Genomic DNA, 24871 nt, shown 5'->3' on the forward strand with positions numbered 1-24871 from the left:
ACCATCTGAATCATCTTGTAGCTACCTCAGTGATCTCTCAAAGCTGGCACCAAATCACCAGCTCTATCATACACTGAAGTAACTACGGTGTCAGTTCTATTCGCACATGGGGACAGACAGGAGATGATATTACAGAGCCAAAATGATGACACATTTATACTGTGTCCCAAGATGGATAGACTAGAACGTTCTGGAACATGGAGCCCTGGGCCTGTATTCACAAAGAGTGCTGATCTAGGATCAGGTCCCCCCTGTCCATGTAATCGTATTCATTATTATCTACAAAGCAAAACTGATCCTACATCAGATCAGCACTCCTACTCTACACTTTGCTGAAACTGCTTGGCATTTTGATCTTAATCCTTGGCGTCTCCCGGCAGTAGCTACTGGAGAACAACTGTCAGGTTGAGGATTACTGTAAGCCTAACATGAATCCAAGGTCATCCAATCCAAACACACACTCTTGTCAAACAGTTGAGTTGAGCAGGAATCACCACAATCATATACCTTACCCTTAGACCCATTACATGGTCTGTATTATTTGAAAGTTTCCATCACATTTTTTCTCATTTCCATCTTTCCTGGAAATACCTGATCTGATAGCACACATCCCCCTGTTTCTAGGAAAGCACATGGATATGAAATGTGCCCTCAGAAAGTACGCTAGACATAAAGTACACAGATACCATTCACACACCATTCACACACCATTCACACACCATTCACACACCATTCACACACCATTCAAAATATACCTTAGCTAGCCGATAAGCATTAGCTAGCATATGTAATATAATCAGAAATAACACTAAACTTCTAATAACAGTGTTATCATTAGTCTTTCCAGATAAAACACAGCAAAAGAATACATGCACAATATACATAACAACAAATCTACAAATCAAATCAAAATAATAGCCAGAGTAGTAATGGAGAAAGATGAAACCTCACAGAGCCTTTACCCTGGTGTGATAATCATCAACTCCAAGTGAATGCCTGAGGCAAAGTGAGCTGAATAAATAGCCTTCCCTCCAGCTGTCTTCTTTAGTTACTCTGCTGATGAAAATAGAGCCTGTCCCGAATGGCTCCCTATTCCCATAGGGCTCTGGTCAAAAGCAGTGAACTATATAGGGGATAGGGTACTATTTGGGATGCATCCCCTTTCAGACAGTAAAGTTCAGCTTCTTTTAGTTCAGCCTCTATTCACAGTTGATTCATGTCGCAACAAACCCCAAAGTGTTTGTCATCCACAACAGACTGCATACATTGCCCCCGATTAATGCCCAAAACGAGTCATGCCAAACCAAAATATGGAGCATTCAAAAATCTCTGCACACTCTTGTTCATGTTTCCCCCTCAGTTTAGGGGAACGGCACAGGCAAATTAAGTGATTAGATCAATGGCCAGGGTGCTGTAATAGCATGTTGTTCTTGAAGAACACCTGCGCATTGACATTGCCCCTGCGTCTTATTCAAACAGCCTTGTTGCGGTAATGCTCAGGCAGATGTTAGCATTAGCGCTAGCACTCGAGGAGCAGTCCAGATGTCTGCTTCAGCCTGTTGTTCTGGGGAAGAAGTAGAGCAGATTGTAATGGTGTGTTTGGATAATCAGGATCCCTATTGTGCCAAGGAAAACACATCCACACTGCACTGTACCTTCTGGTTCATTCTCTACTCTTCTTTCCTCCGGCATCCCCTGCTTGACCATGCGTTCGTTCTATGTGATTATTTTAAGCCGTCTCGTTGAAAGCAGGAGGATGTGTTAAGTGGGTCGGCTGTGTATTTTAGATCAACCTAAGGGGAGCACTTTTCTTTTTGAAGAAATGTTCTCATCAAGTCACAGTGGTTCCCACTTCTGACACCAAATGTGCCTAAAGAGTATAATCTCGCACTTCATTATAGGTGAGCATGCCCAAATGCCTATCCTGCTGTTCTGTGTCATTTGAAGGCTTCTACAAGCAGAATGGTAAGAAGTAGAACTAGGCTGGTATGCACAGATACCTCTGCAGTAGATCCAGCTACAATGGGTACGTCAAAGCTGGTCATTTTTACGGTCTACGCGCTTTAGCACTCCGCGGTACCGTTCTGTGAGCTTGTGTGCCTACCACTTAGTGGCTGAGCCGTTGTTGCTCCTAGACGTTTCTACTTCACAATACCAGCACTTATAGTTGACCGGGGAAGCTCTTGCAGGGCACAAATTTGATGAACTGACTTATTGGAAAGGTGCCACGTTGAAAGTCACTGAGCTCTTATGTAAAGCCATTCTACTGCCAATGTTTGTCTATGGAGATTGCATGGCTGTGTGCTCGATTTTACACACCTGTCAGAAACAGGTTTGGCTGAAATAGCCGAATCCACTAATTGGAAGGGGTGTCCACATTTTTTGTATATATAGTGTATTTTTCCTCTTAGAAATTCCAGGCTGCAGCCATTTTCAGGAGTAAGTTGACACTATATTCAGTGTTAACCATATCATTCCAGTAAGGGAGAGGCTATAAGGGCACTCCTGCAAAACGACTAACCAAAATCTAAAACGGACCCTTACCTTAACCTTAACAAAACTCGTTATCCCTAACCCTAACCTTAACTCTTAAACCTAACCCTAATCTAATTTTAATCAATTGTGAAATGAAATATTAGTTTGCAGGTCAGGAGTGTCCATATAGCCTTTTCCTTCCAGTAATGGAAAGTGAGGTATGACTTTTGCTGCGAGCACCAGCTGCTTGGGGTCAATATACACAATATTGTACTGCCATTCATGGCCAGAACTACATTGTTGGGACCGGCAGCGATATTTAGACAGAAGGTCTATGCGATAATTGTTGCTCCACACTGTAATTGAAAGTGACTGATTCAGTTACAGATATTTATTTATCCCGCAGGTCTTAGGAAGCCTAATGTTCGGGCCTTAAGTGCCTCCAGTGCCTGCCATAAAGGAAGGAGAGGCCGTAATAATTGTGACTTTAGCTCACTCACGTAATGGTGGCTACCTGCCACAATAATTAATCATTAGAGATGACACGCTGGGGTTTGTGCTATAGCGGCCTGGCGAGGTAATTGCGTTAAACACCCCGTGACATCAATCAAAACAACGGGTGCAAGAACTGTAACCACGGGCCCACAGCAACACCTGTGGGATGGAGGGAAACCATCACGCAGCCCTCTTGAGTGTCTAACAAGTCAGTTTTACCCCCATACAGAGCATCCGGGGCATTGGAGTGATGGCATGCTATACTGAAACACCTTATAGTTAGTCTGGTGGGGGATGCGAGATATACTAATGGTCAGTTGACAGGCATGGGGAAACGGATTCCTGTGTGCTGGTGACTCTGTGCTTGATTGTCTCAAACGTCTCCAAGAGGCTTAAGAGCATGATTCTGAGATTTAACCTGTTGTTCCACTGCCCACGTTACATAAGGGCAAGAACAGGCCTCGGGCAATGTACCATATGGGTATGGCTGCTCTTGTCAGCAACAAAACAATTCAGACTGCTGTCTGTCGGTCTATCCATCTGTCCCTCTGTCCTTCATTCCATCAGCCTGTCTGCTTTCCCTCGACCTGCCGGTATAAATTTAATTATGTGATATTCCTTTGCCTCATTGAGTGCCAATACAGCACGGATGTCAAACTCATTTTACCTCGGGGGCTGTATTTGCTTTGGTATATATTGGTATATTGGTATATTTCCTCAACATCGTTTTGGGAATTTTCTATACTTCCTGACTGTCTAGCTTTAATTTCAATGATTATTAGTGAGCTGGACACAGTCAATAAACTGTATAAATATAGGTCCATTATCTCTTCTACACAGTTTTCATTTGGCTATAATCATTTTTAAGAATATTGAGATCGCTGTAAAAAAAGTAATTATTCAGCCACCTTAGGGAAGAGTGGTGGTGGTGGTGTTGTTCCATGTCAAGTCTCTGTAATGTGGACGCCGTGGAACTTAAAACTCATGACTCTCTCTACTGCAGTCCCGTTGATGTGGATCAGGACGTGTTCCCTCCTCTGCTTCCTGAAATCAACATCCAACTCCTTTGTTTTGCTGACTTGGAGGGGCAGGTTGTTGTCCTGGCACCATAATGCCAATTCACTTACCTCCTCCCTATAGGCTGACTCGTCATTGTTGTTTATCAGGCCTACAACCATGGTGTTGTCAGCAAACTTGATGATGAAGATAGTGTCATGCAAAGCCACGCAATCGTGGGTGAACAGGGAGTACAGCAGTGGGCTGAGGACACCGTTTGAATAGGACCCTTGAGTATCTATCTGGTCCTTGAATCCTGACAGCACCCATCAAGAACAACATAGACAAGCAATATTTTTTGTATCTGAAGTATATCCGCCCAACTCCTACACCAAGGACAGGTGAACGTGTATAATGATCTATCTAATCTAGTCTGAATACATCTTGATGAATAGCTAAATGAGGTGGGCTGAAAGGCTGGCCTTGTAATTAAAACGACCAATTGAACCAGTCTAGCATAAATACCTCACCCCCACAGTATTTTTGGGTACTAAATACTTTGATACGCAGTGCACGCAGTGCACGCTGACACGGTTGCCAGGTGTACGGTGTTTCCACCGACACATTGGTGTGACTGGCTTCTGGGTTAAGTGGGCACTGCGTCAAGAAGCAGTGCGGCTTGGCTGGGTTGTGTTCCTGAGGACACACGGCTCTCGACCTTCACCTCTCCTGTGTTCATACGGGAGTTGCAGCGATGGTACAAGACTGTAACTACCAATTGGATACCACAAAATTGGGGAGAAAAACATTATAAATAAATACATTACAGACAGAAGACCACAATTTACATACATTTAAAAACATTAGCATGTAGGGTGTGTGTGCATCTATCAGTTACACATACATGTCAGTACATACACACAACAAGTAGTCATATGTGTTGGAGGGACACAGAGCCAATGACAGCTTAGTCAAGTAGATGTTAAAGCACACACTGCTCAAGTCCCGAGTAATCAACTTATACTCTATCAGGCTCTACAGTTCTCAGGAGATAGGCTTTCAAAAAATGTTGTGTTTTTAGGAACTGCGCTCTAACTTTGTTTTTAAGCAATGCTAACAAGTCATTTTTCCCCTGTACGACTTCTCAATCCCTCTTGTCGCCTATCCTCCACAAACACAAGCTGTCCTGCTTCATTTCACTGTCACTGGATATTTCTCCTTTTCTTATTTTGACTTCAAGTGTCTCTGCGAAGCCATGAATGTGCTATTTGTTTCTTTGAACAAATCTATTTTGGGCAGTGGGTCCAGGACATGCTGTCCTCATAACGTCAAGGAGATAGAGAAGAACTAGTTCAAGACTTGGACTGGATTTTTTCCCCTCGTTGCGTTCACATTTGCCAACTGGTGCCTCTGACTTATAAAGTACACTACTCATAGTGAGTGATAGACAACTGAAGTTGTCAGGCACTTTCGTTAGTTAGGTGACATATTATAAGGGATTGAATTGAGATGTGAACACCTAAGTTAACTCTCTAAGTTAATGCCTAGGTTTTAGATCTGCGGGCTAACATAGTCTTATGGTGCGCAGGAGCCCTGGGTCCGAATCCATTTGGTCAAATACATAATTATAGTGACGTATTGTATACTGTTGAGGTAAACACTGTAAATGAGGGAACTCCAAGCCCCTATGTTTGACAATTTTTGTACAGGAGCATAAAATAGTATGATAAAGATGGTGCATCTGATTTAGGAATGAAACTATAGAGGAGAGAGAGAGAGAGAGAGAGAGAGAGAGAGAGAGAGAGAGAGAGAGAGAGAGAGAGGAGACAGTGAAAGAGAGAGAGAGGAGACAGTGAAAGAGAGAGAGAGGAGACAGTGAAAGAGAGAGAGAGAGAGAGAGGAGACAGTGATAAACCACAAAGACATGGCATGATCTGCTTGAATGGGTTATTCTACATTCTCAGCTCAGAGGTAAATGACAGACATTACATTTAAAGTCCCTAGCAATCCCTCGCCAGTGCTTAGAAAGGGTCTTTGCGTCATAGCTGATGTCTTTATATTCACACTCGTGACTCTAATAGCTCTCTCTGGAATGGCTGTTGAATGTTGTAGGACCTATCTAAGGCTGTCTTTTCACTGCCTCTTTATAAATGTCTTCAGGGTGTACTATGTTCTACTTCAAGACCATAGCTGTACATTCAATCATGAATTTGTGAGGCAGCTTTTTGTTAACCTACACAGGGGAAGTAGAATACACTGAGTGTACCAAACATTGGATTGTGTATGTGTGCCATTCAGAGGGTGAATGGTCAAGACAAAAGATTGAAATCCCTTTGAACAGGGTATTGTAGTAGGTGCCAGGCGCAAGAACTGCAACGCTGCTGGGTTTTTCACGCTCAACAGTTTCCTGGTCCACCACCCAAAGGACATCAAGCCAACTTAACAGCAGTGGGAAGTACTGGAGTCAACATGGGCCAACATCCCTGTGGAATGCTTTCGACACCTTATTGAATCCATGCCCCAACGAATTAAGGCTGTTCTGAGGGCAAGAGGGGGTACAAATCAATATTTAGGAAAGTGTTCCTAATTTTCTGTACACTCAGTGTATTTCCTCAGTTAAAAGATTTTCCTAGACTATATGCATGCCCAGAAACTATTTCAGCACTCAATTATCATTGCTCCGTTTGGAATTACCCATGCAAAATCTCCAACAGATACATTGTTATTGTTACTCAGTAGAGCCATTTACTGTTAGTGAGGACTCCTACCCCACACACATGCCCACTCTGGGAGAAAAATGTACCCACGAAAGTGAGTTGACATTCATTATGCATTTCCAAAATTAAATTAAGAGCCTAATCAAACAACCCTTCACCCCTCCATTTTGCTTACCAATGTTTTCTCTCGTTTGTCTTATAGTACTTTCCGCCCCACAACCCCTGTGTGTGTGTGTGTGTGTGTGTGTGTGTGTGTGTGTGTGTGTGTGTGTGTGTGTGTGTGTGTGTGTGTGTGTGTGTGTGTGTGTGTGTATGTTTTCTAGCGCTTTGTGTGAGTTCAAATCCATCTGCAGTGGGCTAAAAGAAGCCAGTGATTTCTGCTCAACATTACTCCCACTACTTCTAAATTCTGCTCAACATTACTCCCACTACTTCTACATTCTGCTCAACATTACTCCCCCTGCTTCTACATTCTGCTCAACATTACTCCCCCTGCTTCTAAATTCTGCTCAACATTACTCCCACTACTTCTACATTCTGCTCAACATTACTCCCCCTGCTTCTACATTCTGCTCAACATTACTCCCCCTGCTTCTACATTCTGCTCAACATTACTCCCCCTGCTTCTACATTCTGCTCAACATTACTCCCCCTGCTTCTACATTCTGCTCAACATTACTCCCCCTGCTTCTACATTCTGCTCAACATTACTCCCCCTGCTTCTACATTCTGCTCAACATTACTCCCCTGCTTCTACATTCTGCTCAATATTACTCCCCTTACTTCTACATTCAGCTCAATATTACTCCCCCTACTTCTACATTCTGCTCAACATTACTCCCCTGCTTCTACATTCTGCTCAACATTACTCCCCCTACTTATACATTCTGTTCAACATTACTCCCCTGCTTCTACATTCTGCTCAACATTACTCCCACTACTTCTACATTCTGTTCAACATTACTCCCCTGCTTCTACATTCTGCTCAACATTACTCCCCTTACTTCTACATTCTGCTCAACATTACTCCCCCTGCTTCTACATTCTGCTCAACATTACTCCCCCTGCTTCTACATTCTGCTCAACATTACTCCCCTGCTTCTACATTCTGCTCAATATTACTCCCCCTACTTCTACATTCAGCTCAACATTACTCCCCCTGCTTCTACATTCAGCTCAATATTACTCCCCCTGCTTCTACATTCTGCTCAACATTACTCCCCCTACTTCTACATTCTGCTCAACATTACTCCCCCTACTTCTACATTCTGCTCAACATTACTCCCCCTACTTCTACATTCTGCTCAATATTACTCCCCCTACTTCTACATTCAGCTCAACATTACTCCCCCTACTTCTACATTCTGCTCAACATTACTCCCCCTACTTCTACATTCTGCTCAATATTACTCCCCCTACTTATACATTGTGCTCAACATTACTCCCCTGCTTCTACATTCTGCTCAATATTACTCCCCCTGCTTCTACATTCTGCTCAACATTACTCCCCCTACTTCTACATTCTGCTCAACATTACTCCCCTGCTTCTACATTCTGCTCAACATTACTCCCCCTACTTCTACATTCTGCTCAACATTACTCCCCTGCTTCTACATTCTGCTCAATATTACTCCCCCTGCTTCTACATTCTGCTCAACATTACTCCCCCTACTTCTACATTCTGCTCAACATTACTCCCCTGCTTCTACATTCTGCTCAACATTACTCCCCCTACTTCTACATTCTGCTCAACATTACTCCCCTGCTTCTACATTCTGCTCAACATTACTCCCCCTACTTATACATGAACTGCCGTTCATTTGTATGCTTCCTCCCATTCAAGTTCACTTAACCGACACTATGTGTTGTGTCTAACACCCAATGGACTTCCTCTTTCTCCCACAGGTAAAAAAGATGCTTTTCATGTCATCTTTAAATGGGTACAAAGTTCATAACTGCAAGTGTGTAAGATGCACATAGTGGATGAATGAGAAGGAACGTCATCGTCAATCATCATCATTAACCATCATTATCTGATTTAATCCATTTTGACCGATGGTTGTGTTAATTCCTTTTAAATTCTATTCATGAATTCTGCTCAATGAACATATTTTCCATGTTGGTTTGAATAATCATAATGCTGCCTAATGGGAATTATTTCATTATGGTCAAAATGATCTTGTTATTGTTACAGTAAGTGCTTTAACTGGGTAGAGGGCTATGAGAAGATGACTGTGTTGTTTTATCTGATCTTGTTTCATCCGCACGCAGCGCTATTGATAGACATTGTGACGATGAGGGGTTTTGAAATGAATCTGACTGAAAGAAAAGTATGTAAACATGGAATGGAAATGGAAATATAATGAAATAGAAAGATAAAACATCACTTCCACCTCAGTTTGAATCGATGAAATGTTCAAGGGGTACTTTCACACTTGCTTTGCCGTGCTACATTTAATGCTGCCAAACACCTTGACGAGGAATGACAAACCAAAACAGTTTCATTTTAAAACTGAAAGATAAAGTGAGATTTCAGTACTTGTGCATACTGGCTGTTCGTGAACCAAGCTAGAGGTTGAGTCAGACATAGCATAACTTCTTGTTCACACAAGTCTCTCCTCTCTCCAGCCAGTCTGTGCTGCTGTAGTCTCTGTCCCTCCTCATACAACATATAGGATGTCTACTTTCATTCTTCCATAAAACAAGAGCAGGACTTCATGCCGTGATACTTTTGCTCCCCCAGTCTTCAAACAGGCTATATCCACTCTGAATATACATATAGAAGAGCATATTTTCCGTTCCTTCATATGGGAAAGTATTAAATGCTTTATGCGTCATTTCTACCATCTCCCTTTCATGAACCTTTGTAGTTGGTCTTTGTTTTTTTGGGATAGAGCAGTGGTTGATGGTCCTTGTACAGTATGCACACACACACGCGTGTATGCGCACACACACACGCACATACATACACACACACACACACACACACACACACACACACACACACACACACACACACAATTCATCTCTGACAGAGCGACTCTGAGGCAGCTCTCCCTTTGTAGTTGAAAGATTAGCCTCTGCCCTCGGGCCACTGTTAGCTCTGCCCAAACGAGCCCTCCACACATCAGAGCTGCCTTCGCTGGGACCCACTATGGTCCTCGATTAGTGAGCTCCAACAGGGCCATGTCCAAACCACAGCCATGTCCAAACCACAGCCTATAGTCCCCAAAAAAACAGAGAGAGGCATTATAATTGGATGGTCAAACTGAACTCCCATAGCTAAGCTAACCCATCCCTAGTCAGCTCGATCCAACCCCAGCCTAAAGGCCCATAATAACCCAGCCTAAAGGCCCATAATAACCCAGCCTAAAGGCCCATAATAACCCAGCCCCAGTCAGCTAGTTCCAACCCCAGCCTAAATGCCCTTAACCCAGCCCCAGTCAGCTGGATCCAACCCCAGCCTAAATGCCCTTAACCCAGCCCCAGTCAGCTGGATCCAACCCCAGCCTAAATGCCCTTAACCCAGCCCCAGTCAGCTGGATCCAACCCCAGCCTAAATGCCCTTAACCCAGCCCCAGTCAGCTGGATCCAACCCCAGCCTAAAGGCCCATAAATAACCCAGCCTAAAGGCCCATAATAATAACCCAGCCTAAAGGCTCTTAACCCAGCCCCAGTCAGCTAGTTCCAACCCCAGCCTAAATGCCCTTAACCCAGCCCCAATCAGCTGGCGCCAACCACAGCATAAACCCAAATGTTTTCACTCAGGCCCCCATTCCAGCATTGGGGAACATCTATTTCTATGGGCATAATGTCATATATACTCCCTCTTCGGTGCTCGAGGTCGTCAGGCTGCTCATTATTACGCACACCTGTCACCATCGTTATGCACATCAGCGCCTCATCAGACTCACCTGGACTCAATCACCTTCCTGATTACCTTCCCTATATATGTCCCTCCCTTTGGTTCTTTCCCCAGGCATATTGTCTCGTGTTTGTTATATTGTTCAATATTACGTTTATTATTAACTCACCACCTGCACTTGCTTTCCTACTCCCCGTGTCCACGTTACACATAAGCACTGTTCACGACACAAACTGTTCACGACACACCTCTGATGTTGTCGGAGAGAAAATGCTGCATGTTTAAACTAATTTCCTGCAATTCCACACATTTTGTCATGGGGTTCAGAGGAAATTTAGCAGTTGTAAAGCAAGTTTTCTTCCAATTCTAAACAATTTGCCAGGTCTAATGTGATAGTTGAGTGACTCGAACATTACTACAAAATCTATGCCCTAAAAAACCTAGCTAAAAAACATTGTTTTGATCTGGGTATTTTGGGACATTTCTGACAGGTTATAAATAGCTCTCTAAGGTATGCAATGACTGGCCTGACAAGAGGACAACTGATGATTTACTACCCAATTTCGAAATTGCACCTTCTGCATTCTACTATTACAATTTCCAAGAGTAAGTTGAAAGGCCCATAATAACCCAGCCCCAGTCAGCTGGCTCCAACCACAGCCTAAAGGCCCATAATAACCCAGCCCCAGTCAGCTGGCTCCAACCACAGCCTAAAGGCCCATAATAACCCAGCCCCAGTCAGCTGGCTCCAACCACAGCCTAAAGGCCCATAATAACCCAGCCCCAGTCAGCTGGCTCCAACCACAGCCTAAAGGCCCATAATAACCCAGCCCCAGCCTAAAGGCCCATAATAACCCAGCCCCAGTCAGCTGGCTCCAACCACAGCCTAAAGGCCCATAATAACCCAGCCCCAGTCAGCTGGCTCCAACCACAGCCTATAAGCCCATAATAACCCATCCCCAGCCTAAAGGCCCATAATAACCCAGCCCCAGCATGGCAGACCAAAGCCAGGACTCCCATAGAGTAGGCAAACCCAAGCCTAGCTACAGAACATTACACTACAACATTACAAACAGAGATAACCCCTTGGCCCAGGAAGAAAAATATTCTCTCTACACAGAGGACGGGCAAGACAGTTTGACATGAACACTCACACTTGTTATTTCAGGGTCAGTAAGCAGTGTATGGTGATCAGGGTCTCACACACACACACATAAGTTCATACACACTAAGGCTGTAGTGCCCTGTAGTATCCTCCTGTAGTATATCCTCTATGCATGGCTACACACACACACACACACACACACACACACACACACACACACACACACACACACACACACACACACACACACACACACACACACACACACAATCTTGCATAATGAATAAGAACACACAGTTCACCCCAAGCCCCGGTCAAGCCCCGTTGTGAAAGCACCCTGCTATTGAAAGGAATCTGAGCCAGCAAAAACCGTAACGGAACAATTTGACAACCCCTAACAAACGTTGAAGTTGTTACACAACAACTTTTTAATACAGATGAAGATGAGATGTTGTGAAGCCAGTCTCTATACTGTCAGGTGCAAAGAGAGAGAAAGATGAACGTAGGCCAGGGAAGTACAGTACGGTTGAGTACAGTACCAACTAGTACAGTACACAATAGAATAGTACAGTACAGACTACTGCAGTACACAATAGAATAGTACAGTACAGATTAGTACAGTACAGAAAAGAATAGTACAGTACAGACTAGTACAGTACAGAATAGAATAGAATAAAATATTACAGTACAGACTAGTACAGTACAGAATAGAACAGTACAGTACAGACCAGTACAGTATAGTATAGTACAGAATATTACAGTAATGTATAGTACATTACAGTATAGTACAGAATATTACAGTAAAGTACAGTATAGTACAGTACAGAATAGTACAGTACAATATAGTGCAGAATAGCATAGTACAGTACAGTATAGTACAGTGCAGTATAGTACAGTGCAGAACAGTACAGAATAGTGCAGTTCATAATAGTACAGTACAGAATAGTACAGTACACTACCGTACAGAATAGTACAGTACAGAATAGTACAGTACACTACAGTACAGAATAGTACAGTACAGAATAGTACAGTACAGACTAGGACAGAACAGAATAGTACAGTACACAATAGAACAGTACAGTACATTATAGAATACTACAGTACAGATTAGTACAGTATAGTACAGAATAGTACAGTAGAGTATAGTACAGTGTAATACAGAATATTACAGTAAAGTACAGTATAGTACAGTACAGAATAGTACAGTACAATATAGTATAGTGCAGAATAATACAGTACAGAATAGTAGAGTACAGATTAATACCGAATAGTACAGTACAGAATATTAGAGTACAGAATAGTACAGTCCACTACATTACAGAATAGTACAGTTTTTAAAAATATATTTCACCTTTATTTAACCAGGTAGGCCAGTTGAGAACAAGTTCTCATTAACAACTGCGACCTGGCCAAGATAAATAGATAGGCCATAGAGGCGAAGTAATTACAATTTAGCATTAACACTGGAATGATAGATGTGCAGATGATGATGTGCAAGAAGAAATACTGGGGTACAGTACAGTACAGTATAGTACAGTACAGAATAGTACAGTATAGATTAGTACAGTAAACTGACTTACAGAATAGTACAGTACAGAATAGTATAATGCAGTACATAATAGTACAGTGCAGAATAGTACAGTACATTACAGTACCGAATAGTACAGTACAATACAGAATAGTACAGTACAGAATAGTATAATGCAGTACATAATAGTACAGTGCAGAATAGTACAGTACATTACAGTACCGAATAGTACAGTACAATACAGAATAGTACAGTACAGAATAGTTCACTACAGTGCAGAATAGTACAATACAGAATATTACAGTACAGAATAGTTCACTACAATACAGAATAGTACAGTACAGAATAGTTCACTACAGTACAGAATAGTACAATACAGAATATTACAGTACAGAATAGTTCACTACAGTACAGAATAGTACAATACAGATTAGTACAGTACAGAATAGTTCACTACAGTACAGAATAGTACAGTGCAGAATAGTACAGTACAGAATAGTACAGTATATAATAGTACAGAATAGTACAGTGCAGAATAGTAGTTTTCAGAATAGTTCAGTACAGAATAATATAGTACAATATATTATAGTCCTCTACAGAATAGGTCACTACAGAATAGCACAGTACACTGCAGTACAGAATAGTACAGTTTAGAATAGTACAGTACAGAATAGTATAGTACAGTACAGAATTATGCAGTACAGAATAGTACAGTACAGACAAGGTGGAAACGCATGGCATGCTGTTGCTTTGGCTTGATGGCTTGGTCCTAACCAGAAGGTTCCCCTAAAGACTTGTCTAGGATGAGATAATTATGATTTAATGCTGGCTTAGAAGTCAGTTTTGTGTGTGTGTGTGTGTGTGTGTGTGTGTGTGTGTGTGTGTGTGTGTGTGTGTGTGTGTGTGTGTGTGTGTGTGTGTGTGTGTGTGTGTGTGTGTGTGTGTGTATGTGTGTGTTACTCAGGGATTTTCCAAAGCAACAGAGTGTTTTGAGTTTACCTAAACTACATTAGTTATTCCCTTTACATTACTAAGCTCATAATTGTTCAATTTTTCTTTGACAGGAAACTCCTTCCTATCGAGACCTTGGCTCCCCAAGAATGAGCTATCAATGTAAGTACCCGGGTTGAATAAATTACTGAATGAATAAATGAATGAATGAATGGGTGAATGGATGAATGAGTGAGTGAGTGAATGAATGCCATGATTGAAGATCATAGGAACACATTCCCAAATGCAGATCAATAGAGTTCAAATGCAGCCCAGTCTCATCAGTTTATGTAGATTGGCGGCTTTGGTGCTGTCTTTTCATTTGGCCATCTTCCGTACCAGGAGAGAAAAGGCAGCATTCAAAATGGATGATCAGGGCTGCTTTCAAGGAGTGGCACTGCTTTCAGTCGTAACCTTTCAGGCCTGTCTCCCTGACCCTTGGAAGGAGACATTGTGATTCCAGTGTTGAGGAAAATCAAGCTTCCATCTGCAGGTTGGGTACTTGGGTATTCTGAAGTTCCCATAGAATTGCAGTCCATGTCATCAGAACTTTTCATTATAGCCTCAGATCAAAAGATGTGTCTTTATTCATAAAACGCTGATCTAGGGTCAGATCCTGTCTGTCCATGTTATCTTATTCATTATGATCTGACAGGCAAAGTTGATCCTAAATCAGCACTCCAGAAGCTTTTATGAAAGTGACAGTCACAGGCCGGCTCATAGCCTGTGGCAAAAATGAGGGGACATGAACAACAGGTATAGGCCAGTCAAAAGGTTCTTTATTGTAAAGCAAAAAACGATTAACTTTAAACAAAGAAAAAGTAATGAGGTGTGGAAATGTCATAATGTAGGGTGTATGTAAAGTGCATGAATCTGTGTGTGTGAACATGACTGAGTGGAAACTAAGTAAACCTACAAAGGAACAAACAAAACAGGATCATACCTGGAGGAGCAGGGAGAGAGTCTAGTCTCTCTCAGACCATGTAGCTAGTCTCTCTCAGACCATGTTGCTAGTCTCTCTCAGACCATGTAGCTAGTCTCTCTCAGACCATGTTGCTAGTCTCTCTCAGACCATGTAGCTAGTCTCTCTCAGACCATGTAGCTAGTCTCTCTCAGACCATGTTGCTAGTCTCTCTCAGACCATGTTGTTAGTCTCTCTCAGACCATGTAGCTAGTCTCTCTCAGACCATGTTGCTAGTCTCTCTCAGACCATGTTGCTAGTCTCTCTCAGACCATGTTGCTAGTCTCTCTCAGACCATGTTGCTAGTCTCTCAGACCATGTTGCTAGTCTCTCTCAGACCATGTTGCTAGTCTCTCTCAGACCATGTTGCTAGTCTCTCAGACCATGTTGCTAGTCTCTCTCAGACCATGTTGCTAGTCTCTCTCAGACCATGTTGCTAGTCTCTCAGACCATGTTGCTAGTCTCTCTCAGACCATGTAGCTAGTCTCTCTCAGACCATGTTGCTAGTCTCTCTCAGACCATGTTGCTAGTCTCTCTCAGACCATGTTGCTAGTCTCTCTCAGACCATGTTGCTAGTCTCTCTCAGACCATGTTGCTAGTCTCTCTCAGACCATGTAGCTAGTCTCTCTCAGACCATGTTGCTAGTCTCTCTCAGACCATGTTGCTAGTCTCTCTCAGACCATGTTGCTAGTCTCTCTCAGACCATGTTGCTAGTCTCTCTCAGACCATGTAGCTAGTCTCTCTCAGACCATGTTGCTAGTCTCTCTCAGACCATGTTGCTAGTCTCTCTCAGACCATGTTGCTAGTCTCTCTCAGACCATGTTGCTAGTCTCTCTCAGACCATGTTGCTAGTCTCTCTCAGACCATGTAGCTAGTCTCTCTCAGACCATGTTGCTAGTCTCTCTCAGACCATGTTTCTAGTCTCTCTCAGACCATGCAGCTAGTCTCTCTCAGACCATGTAGCTAGTCTCTCTCAGACCATGTTGCTAGTCTCTCTCAGACCATCTTGCTAGTCTCTCTCAGACCATCTTGCTAGTCTCTCTCAGACCATGTTGCTAGTCTCTCTCAGACCATGTTGCTAGTCTCTCTCAGACCATGTAGCTAGTCTCTCTCAGACCATGCAGCTAGTCTCTCTCAGACCATGCTGCTAGTCTCTCTCAGACCATGTTGCTAGTCTCTCTCAGACCATGTTGCTAGTCTCTCTCAGACCATGTTGCTAGTCTCTCTCAGACCATGTAGCTAGTCTCTCTCAGACCATGTAGCTAGTCTCTCTCAGACCATGTTGCTAGTCTCTCTCAGACCATGTTGCTAGTCTCTCTCAGACCATGTTGCTAGTCTCTCTCAGACCATCTCTCTCAGACCAGACTGTACGTACTATACACAGTCTGTCTGTCTGTCTGTCTGTCTGTCTGTCTGTCTGTCTGTCTGTCTGTCTGTCTGTCTGTCTGTCTGTCTGTCTGTCTGTCTGTCTGTCTGTCTGTCTGTCTGTCTGTCTGTCTGTCTGTCTGTCTGTCTGTCTGTCACAATCTATACAGTCTCTCTGTTGATGTCTGTCTGTCTCTCTGTTGATGTCTGTCCGTCCGTCCGTCCGTCTGTCACAATCTATACAGTCTCTCTGTTGATGTCTGTCTGTCTGCCACAATCTATACAGTCTTTCTCTCTCTCTCTCTCTGTCTGTCTTCATCTTGGCTGTGTCCATCTTATGTAACCCCCAACTTAAGGCCCTTTTCCAAAGCGTTCAAATGCATCTTCCAGTTGTTACTGAGCCATTGATTACTTCCATTGAGCGAGCAAGGATGGGTCGGTGGGTGGATGGATGGACAGATGCATTTCCATTGTTTTTGAATAGGTCCTTGGTATAAAAACATCCCAACCTGTCCTCACTCCGTGAATGAGGACAGAGGAGAGGAACGGAGGAGAGAGGAAGGTGGAGTAGAAAGAGAGGGAGGGATGTGATTGATGCATTTGTCTGCCTCCACTGTCGCAGGCGGGGGAGCAGACTGATTGGCAATTTCCTTGAGTCAGAGAGCAGAACTTCTCTTCCCTACCTCCTTCTCTTCTATCTCTTTCTCCCCCTATCCCTCTTGGACTCAAAAACAACAAACAAACAACAAACAACACATATGTTCTACAGTACCTCAACTGGCCTACAGTACCTCAACTGGCCTACAGTATCTCAACTGGCCTACTGTACCTCAACTGGACTACTGTACCTCAACTGGCCTACTGTACCTCAACTGGCCTACTGTACCTTACTTGCCTACTGTACCTCAACTTGCCTACTGTACCTTAACTGGCCTACTGTACCTTAAATGACCTTCTGTACCTCAACTGGTCTACAGTACCTGAACTGGCCTACTTTATCTCAACTGGTCTACTCTACCTCAACTGGCCTACAGTACCTCAACTGGCATACAGTACCTCAACTGGCCTACAGTACCTCAACTTGCCTACTGTACATCATCTGGCATACTGTACCTCAATTGGCCTTCTGTACCTGAACTAGCCTACTGTACCTCAACTAGCCTACTGTACCTTACTGGCCTACTGTACCTCAACTGGCCTACAGTACCTCAACTGGCCTTCTGTACCTCAACTGGCCTACTGTACCTCAACTGGCCTACAGTACCTCAACTGGCCTACTGTACCTGAACTAGCCTACTGTACCTCAACTAGCCTACTGTACCTTACTGGCCTACTGTACCTCAACTAGCCTACAGTACCTCAAGGGTCCTACTGTACCTCAACTGGCCTACAGTACCTCAACTGGTCTACTGTACCTCAACTGGCATAGAGTACATCAACTGGCCAACTGTACCTCAACTGGCATACAGTATCTCAACTGGCCTACTGGGTTACTGTACCTGAACTGGCCGACAGTACCTCAACAGGCCTACCGTACCTCAACTGGCCTACAGTACCTCAACTCACCTACTGTACCTCAACTGGCTATCTGTACCTCAACTGGCCTACTGGGTTACTGTACTTCAACTGGTCTACTGTACCTTATTGGCCTACTGTACCCAAACTGGCCTTCTGTACCTCAACTGGCCTTCTGTACCTCAACTGGCCTACAGTACTTGAACAGGCCTACAGTACCTCAACTGGCATTCTGTACCTCAACTGGCCTTCTGTACCTCATCTGGCCTTCTGTACCTCAACTGGCCTACTGTACCTAAACTGGCCTACAGTACCTCAAGGGTCTTACTGTACCTCAACTGGCCGACAGTACCACAACTGGCCTACTGTACCTCAACTGGCCTACAGTATCTCAACTGGCCTTCTGTACCTCAACTGGCCTACTGTACGTCAACTGGCATACAGTACCTCAACTGGCCTACTGTACCTCAACTGGTCTGCTGTACCAAATGTTTTACTGTCACTGTATATATATATATACACTGCTCAAAAAAATAAAGGGAACACTTAAACAACACAATGTAACTCCAAGTCAATCACACTTCTGTGAAATCAAACTGTCCACTTAGGAAGCAACACTGATTGACAATAAATTTCACATGCTGTTGTGCAAATGGAATAGACAACAGGTGGAAATTATAGGCAATTAGCAAGACACCCCCAATAAAGGAGTGGTTCGGCAGGTGGTGACCACAGACCACTTCTCAGTTCCTATGCTTCCTGGCTGATGTTTTGGTCACTTTTGAATGCTGGCGGTGCTTTCACTCTAGTGGTAGCATGAGACGGAGTCTACAACCCACACAAGTGGCTCAGGTAGTGCAGCTCATCCAGGATGGCACATCAATGCGAGCTGTGGCAAGAAGGTTTGCTGTGTCTGTCAGCGTAGTGTCCAGAGCATGGAGGCGCTACCAGGAGACAGGCCAGTACATCAGGAGACGTGGAGGAGGACGTAGGAGGGCAACAACCCAGCAGCAGGACTTTGTGCAAGGAGGAGCAGGAGAAGCACTGCCAGAGCCCTGCAAAATGACCTCCAGCAGGCCACAAATGTGCATGTGTCTGCTCAAACGGTCAGAAACAGACTCCATGAGGGTGGTATGAGGGCCCGACGTCCACAGGTCGGGGTTGTGCTTACAGCCCAACACCATGCAGGACGTTTGGCATTTGCCAGAGAACACCAAGATTGGCAAATTCGCCACTGGCACCCTGTGCTCTTCACAGATGAAAGCAGGTTCGCACTGAGCACATGTGACAGACGTGACAGAGTCTGGAGACGCCGTGGAGAACGTTCTGCTGCCTGCAACATCCTCCAGCATGACCGGTTTGGCAGTGGGTCAGTCATGGTGTGGGGTGGCATTTCTTTGGGGGGCCGCACAGCCCTCCATGTGCTCGCCAGAGGTAGCCTGACTGCCATTAGGTACCGAGATGAGATCCTCAGACCCCTTGTGAGACCATATGCTGGTGCAGTTGGCCCTGGGTTCCTCCTAATGCAAGACAATGCTAGACCTCATGTGGCTGGAGTGTGTCAGCAGTTCCTGCAAGAGGAAGGCATTGATGCTATGGACTGGCCCGCCCATTCCCCAGACCTGAATCCAATTGAGCACATCTGGGACAAAATGTCTCGCTCCCTCCACCAACGACATGTTGCACCACAGACTGTCCAGGAGTTGCTTTAGTCCAGGTCTGGGAGGAGATCCCTCAGGAGACCATCTGCCACCTCATCAGGAGCATGCCCAGGCGTTGTAGGGAGGTCATACAGGCACGTGGAGGCCACACACACTACTGAGCCTCATTTTGACTTGTTTTAAGGACATTACATCAAAGTTGGATCAGCCTGTAGTGTGGTTTTCCACTTTCATTTTGAGTGTGACTCCAAATCCAGACCTCCATGGGTTGATAAATTGGATTTCCATTGATAATTTTTGTGTGATTTTGTTGTCAGCACATTCAACTATGTAAAGAAAAAAGTATTTAATAAGATTATTTCTTTCATTCAGATCTAGGATGTGTTGTTTAAGTGTTCCCTTTATTTTTTAGAGCAGTATATATACAGTAATATATGCTGAGGAAGAGTGTGCAAATCTGTCATCAAGGAAATGGATGGTTACTTTGAAGAATCTCAAATATAAAATATGTTTTGATTTGTTTAACACTTTTTTGGTCACTACTATTTCATAGTTTTTATGTCTTCACTATTATTCTACAATGTAGAAAATAGTACAAACAAAAAAAAACCTTTCAATAAGTAGGTGTGTCCAAACTTTTGCTTTGCGCCAATTGCAGTCATTGCCGTGGTGACGGGTGGCTCATCCCAGCTGATGTGTTGATAGGTTGACAGACGGCCATTAGTGTATTATGGTGACATCATGAGGGGATTGGAAAACTGACTGACACAGTTCTGAGAGGGAGGGGCCCCTGACCCTGTCACACTATTGTCACACTGCCACCCTACTCACACTCCCAAACAGGAAATGCTGAACATGACCTCCAATACCATCTGTCAAAAGAGGAAGTGCTCTTCCCCTTCCCTTCCTGTGGAAGGTCAAGGTCATGTGACTAGATCAGAATGGCCGCCATGACCCCTGAATGCTGTGGATTTGCTAAGTATTTTGAAATGGATCACAGCTAGTTTGGGCTTATTGTGTAGATTTTTAGGATTTAATACCCAAGATATGTTGTTTGTTCATTAAAGAATGTTATTTGTTTATACTGCAGTTGGAATTAGATTATGTGTGTATCCTGTTGATGGAGAGATTAACTGCTGTAGTGTGAGTGCTTTGGGTTGATCGTGTCGATTTTTGAACCATGTGTAAATAGGGTAATAGGCTTTTCATTGTACTGGTTTGGAATATATTCCACTTTGGTCTTAATGGAATAGTATGCACAGATGGGGTTACAGCACAGAGTTATGCTGCTTTATCTGCTGGGGTTCTTCTGCTGTGTGTGTGTGTGTGTGTGTGTGTGTGTGTGTGTGTGTGTGTGTGTGTGTGTGTGTGTGTGTGTGTGTGTGTGTGTGTGTGTGTGTGTGTGTGTGTGTTTGCGCGTCTCTATGAGCCTCAGCTCTGCTCTATGCGCGGCACTTTGGGATAGCTGCCCATGTCCGTTTTATCCTCCCTAGCTAAATAAACACCCATTGTGCTACACACACACACACACACACACACACACACACACACACACACACACACACACACACACACACACACTCATGAGAGGCTGAAAGTAAAATAGCACAAGACTGGGACAACCTCATAACGTTGGTCCAAACTGCCGTCACAGACGTCAGCATTGCCTAATTTAAAGGGAAGCTCTCTTGAAATAGGGTGGGTTCCAATCTGGGATTCAAGTACACTACCCTGTTGACTGCACTCTCTTCAATCTGATTGGAATGGATTGGGGTAAGGAAGTGTCATAACAATAGGGTATTCTATCCTGTTGCTCTCACCTCTCCATCTATCCACCTCAAATCCACAAGGGGAAGTCAACAAGGTTAGAGGGTAAGGATTCATGTTTTCAGAGTGGAACTCAGACCATGCTCTCTACTTGTTCAGAGTGGACCTCAGCCCTGCCATCTACTTGTTGTCACAGATGAGAGGTAAACACATTTCATGGCTAAATCACCACTGGTTGAAGCATCCCTTTTAAGCTGTTAGTTCATTCTCTCTGTTGTGGCTTATAACTTGCGATATATCTGAGATTCAAAACAGGAGCAAAAGACAGTATTAGGTAAATACACTTTTTTTTATACCTATCTTATGCCATATATGCTATACACTAAGTGTACAAAACATTAGGAACACCTGCTTTTTCCATGACATAGACGGACTAGGTGAATCCAGGTGAAAGCTATGATCCCTTATTGATGTCACTTGTTAAATCCACTTCAATCAGTGTAGATGAAAGGGAGGAGACAGGTTAAAGAATTATTAAGCCTTGAGACAACTGAGACATGGATTGTGAATGTGTGCCGTTCAGAGGGTGAATGGCCAACCAAAAATATTTAAATGCCTTTGAATGGGGTAGTAGGTGCCAGGCTCACTGGTTTGTGTCAAGAACTGCAATGCTGCTGTGTGTTTCAAGAATGGTCCACCACCCAAAGGACATCAAGCCAACATGACACAACCGTGAGAAGCATTGGAGTCAACATGGGCCAGCATCTGATGAGTCAGAGTCCAAGGAATGTGTTCCTAATGTTTTGTACAGTCAGTGTATATGCCGTAGCATGAGGCAAATAACTGCCCAGGACCAATTTATTTATATTATACAAATTTAAAATGATCATTAGTTCCATTGCTGTAAATGGCTCTACCTTCCGTTAACAGACCCAAATTAAATCCATTCCACCTGCGGGACACAGCCAGTGAAATATCAGGGCGGCAAATTCAAAAACAACAAAATGTCATAATTCAACTTTCTCAAACATACGACTATTTTACACAATTTTAAAGATACACGTCTCCTTGATGTAACCACATTGTCCGATTTCAAAAAGGCTTTACAGCGAAAGCAAAACATTAGATTGTATTAGGAGAGTACATAAACAAAAATAATCACACAGACATTTTCCAAGCAAGGACATGTGTCAATAAAACCCAAAACACAGCGAAATTAAGCACTAACCTTTGACAATCTTCATCAGATGACACTCCTAGGACATTATGTTACACAATAGATGTATGTTTTGTTCGATAAAGTTCATATTTATATCCAAAAACAGCATTTTACATTGGCACGTGACGTTCAGAAAATATTTTGCCTCCAATACTTCCGGTGAATGTGCACATCAATTTACAAAAATACTCATCATAAACGTTGATATAATATTAAACTGTTATTCAAAGAATTATAGATGAACATCTCCTTTATGCAACCGCTGTGACAGATTTCAAAAAAGCTTCACGGGGATAGCACACTTTGCAATAATCTGAGTACTGCGCTCAGAAAAATACACCAGGCAATACAGATAGCTGCCATTTTGGAGTCATCTAAAATCATAAATAGCATTAGAAATATTCACTTACCTTTGATGATCTTCATCAGAAGGCACTTCCAGGCATCCCAGGTCCACAATAAATGTTGTTTTGTTCGATAAAGTCCATAATTTATGTCCAAATAACTCCTTGTTGTTTGCACGTTCAGTAAGCTACTCCAAATGTAGGAAGCGCGCCGAAAATTTCACAACAAAAAGTTATATTTACGTTCGTTGAAACATGTCAAACGTTGTAAAACATCAATCTTTAGGGCCTTTTTAACGTAAAATATTCCAACCGGACGAATCCAATGTCTTGAAAAACGTTATGGAACACAGCTACCTCCTCACGTGAATGCTCGTAATTGTGGCCTGTCATTCTCTCGGTCATCAGACTCCAGGAGGTCTTGTTCGCTTTCTGTTGACTGCAAAAGCCTGAAACACGTTCTAAAGACATCATATCCCTCGTCCATCTCTCCCTTTCTCTTTCATCATATCCCTTCATCCATCTCTCCCTTTCTCTCTCATCATATCCCTTCGTCCTTCTCTCCCGGTCTCTCTCATCTTATCCCTTCGTCCTTCTCTCCTGTTCTCTCTCATCATATCCCTTCGTCCATCTCTCCCTTTCTCTCTCATCATATCCATTCATCCATCTCTCCCGTTCTCTCTCAACCTCTTTCATTTTACAACACATCTTCTATTTCAGCATTTAGCTTTAGATCTTTTAGTTTTTTACCAGTATCACCACACCTCTCGTTTGCACCTCTCTCTGTATGACAGATCTTTCAAATGTACATAGAATATTCAGGTGTATCTATCAAATGTTATTTGTATACCGCTTTGTAAGTTTAGCATTCCAAATTGGGAAATTATTGATGTTTGTAGATGGTATGGAAACATGTGGCTGCCAATATTCATTCATGTTGAAAAGCTAATTGGATAGTGGCTAATCAATAACATCGGTTTTGACATATATATCCGTCCATAATTTGAGATGGGTATTGTGTAGTATTGTGTCTCCTGTGGGGCTTTATTGCTCCTGATGGCCCAGTCACGCTTCACTTTCTAAAAATGACCTTGCAGTGACCAATCCGAAAGAGTTTCTGAGCTAAAACATTTGGGATCCACCTGATACTAAAGGAGGCTCCAATGCCAACTGGATCCTTGAAGTAAATTAATATTTCCAACAAGGCTTATATCCGACAGCTTACATCTGAGAGACTCTTGGTGGCTTTTACACTTGGTGTTTATCACCTCTAACAGCAAAACAACCAGATGGCTATTGTGTACAAAGATTTCACACTACAGAGCAGATAAAACAATAATGATGCATTTTTACACCTGTTATTGTATTAAAACACCACATTGATTTTAATGGATTCCCCATATTAAAACTGTATATTATGATTCTCTCCGTGTAGAAGTTTCCTTTTAGTACAGATCTGGGATCAGCTTAACCATTCCATATCTTAACCTTATCCAATAGGTAGTAAAAACACACAAATGCAAAAACAGACCTTAGAGAAGTGTCTAGGGGCAAATCCATCCCACTCCATATGAATGCAGGGAGATAGGTCTGTTTGTATTGGATAATATCACCCCCTAATGGTTAAAAGGGCACATTGTTTCTATGTTTGTGAATGGAAATGTGGCGAGGTCAGGGATTGGACACCATGCCAAACTCTCCCTTCCCATTGGACCACGAGCAGATGGCAGCTCCCCTGTGCACAAGGCAGGGAGAATTCTCCTCCCATAAGCCTTTAGCAGGGCATGCACACACAAAAGCAGACATATTGACACAGATATACACACAGACAGACACATTGACAGAGGTAAAAACACAAAACATCCAGA

At 43.2% G+C, this 24871-nt stretch overlaps 1 protein-coding gene across 3 annotated transcripts in view; it reads left to right on the forward strand.

Annotated features, from left to right (window-relative positions):
• Nucleotides 1-24871, forward strand: part of LOC115150172 (disks large-associated protein 4-like) — a 179469-nt gene that overhangs the window by 88478 nt on the left and 66120 nt on the right. For all 3 annotated transcript variants that reach the window (XM_029693164.1, XM_029693166.1, XM_029693165.1), the window contains one exon: nt 14246-14294. The gene's annotated coding sequence lies outside the window, so the exon portion shown is untranslated. The remainder of the gene's footprint in view (nt 1-14245; nt 14295-24871) is intronic.

This window comes from Salmo trutta, chromosome 16, assembly GCF_901001165.1.
Source record: "Salmo trutta chromosome 16, fSalTru1.1, whole genome shotgun sequence".
Lineage (NCBI taxonomy): Eukaryota > Metazoa > Chordata > Actinopteri > Salmoniformes > Salmonidae > Salmo > Salmo trutta.